We start from the raw sequence: 2,180 nt of genomic DNA on the forward strand, positions 1-2,180 counted from the left end.
TAGCTCATAAATGATCCATTTCACCTAAGTTAGCTCATAAACGATCCATTTCACCTAAATTAGCTCATAAATGATCCATTTCACCTAAGTTAGCTCATAAATGATCCATTTCAACTAAGTTAGCTCATAAATGATCCATTTAACCTAAGTTAGCTCATAAATGACATATACTTCTTCTTGTAGTCTTCTTTTCTAGTCACCTTTTTCTAACTTTATTATTTGCCATTTTGCAGATTTCATTCACTTCACGGAAGCTAGCTTGCTATGATGGAGTGCTTGTGTTTTCTTTCATTCTCTTCAAGTATTATTCTAGCTTGCTATGATGGAACTTGCTATCTTGATGAAACGTTGCATTGTAATATGTATGGATGGAACAATGTGTATGTGCAACTTGCTATGTATGAATGGATGGAACTATATATGTATGTACGATGAAACTTATGTGCTGGATATGTCATATGTTTGCTGTTAAATAGCCCTGTGAAATATATATATATTTGCTGTGAAAATTGTTGGATTTAAAAAAACAGAAAAAAGAGGCAATGCAGGATCTTTGCCGTCAGCCACTGATGGCAAAGCCACCTTTGCTGACATCTGCGGACGGCAAAGGCACCTTTGCCGATAGCCGCAGACGGCAAAGAAGCCACGCGGCGGCGACCTGTGCTTCCTGGGAGCTGACACATTTGGTTAGTTTGCCTACAGCGGCGGACGGCAAAGGCTTTGCCTACAGTGGCAGACGACAAAGAATGACCAAATTTGCCTATAGCGGCGGACGACAAAGGCTTGTCGTGCAGTGACGTCCAGTTGACATCATTCGGCGGACGGCAAAGGCCGGATAATTTTTGCCATCAGCGGCGGACGGCAAAGGCTGCCGTTAGCCACCTAACGGACTAATAGCGTATTTTTTGCCGTCTGCTTTCTTTGCCATCAGCTGCTGATGGCAAAGGCCCCTTTGCCGTCCGCCTCAGAAAGCAGACAGCAAAGTAGCTCTTTGCCGATCCTATCTTTGCCGGAGTCTTTTGCCATCCGCGGTAGACGGCGAAGGCCTTTGTCGTCCGCCATCCCTGCCTTTGCCGTCTGCCGTGGCAGATGGCAAAGTAGCTGATTCCTGTAGTGGCATGCCACCTTTGATGACTTTCTTGTGAGTTTTGGATTTTATGGGGATTTAAAAACCGAGATTCCAAATGTTTGAGGATGAGCCAGGACGCCGGTACGGTTGTAATTCGTTCCCATTCCTAGCATGAGACCTAATTAAATATGCACCCAAGGACGCATGCATGTACAACTTTTTTGGCCATTTTGGTGAACTTGAGCATGTATTTGTAGTTCAGATTTGAATTATGGACATTAAATGCCTAGGAAACTCAATTAGTGTATAAAAAGGCCAAACAAGCCCTGAATAAGTTTTAATTTCAGCATGGATATCATGTCATTCCATGTTGCCCGTAGAAGAAAATACAAGGCAAAAAGAGGCAATGATTACATTTCCACAACAAGGGGAGCATGTTTCCCTATCGGAACCACAAGTCTTCTTGTTGAGAGAAGCTCTGATTTGTAAGAGGTTCGTAATAAAGCTTGGCCCAAATTGGACAATGTTTTTACCATGACATATATGTGCCATGACGTGACACCATGCCTACTTTCATGACTTTTTGGTGAGTTTTGGATTTACAGGGATTTAAAAACAGAGATTCCAAATGTTTGAGGACGAGCCAGGACGCTGGTACGGTTGTAATTCATTCCCATTCCTGGCATGCATGGGACCTAAACATGCACCCAAGGACACATACATGTATTTTTTAGCCATTTTGGTGAACTGGAGCATGTATCTGAGGTTTAGATTTGAATTATGGCATTAAATGCCTATGAAACTAAATTAGTGTATAAAAAGGCCAAACGAACCCCGAATAAGTTTAAATTTCAGCATGGATATACTGTCGTTACATGTTGCCTGTGGAAGAAAATACAAGGCGAAAAGAGGCAGTGATTATGTTTCGCCACAAGGGGGACACGTTTCCCTATTGGAACCATGAGGCTTCTTTAAGAGAAGCTCCGGTTTGTAAGAGGTTTGTAATAAAGCTTGGCCCAAATTGGACAATGTTTTTACCACGACATATATGCGCCATGACGTGACACCATGCAAACTTTCATGAATTTCTAGTGAGTTTAGGATTTATGGT

Source organism: Triticum dicoccoides, chromosome 3B (genome assembly GCF_002162155.2).
Source record: "Triticum dicoccoides isolate Atlit2015 ecotype Zavitan chromosome 3B, WEW_v2.0, whole genome shotgun sequence".
Classification (NCBI taxonomy): Eukaryota; Viridiplantae; Streptophyta; class Magnoliopsida; order Poales; family Poaceae; genus Triticum; species Triticum dicoccoides.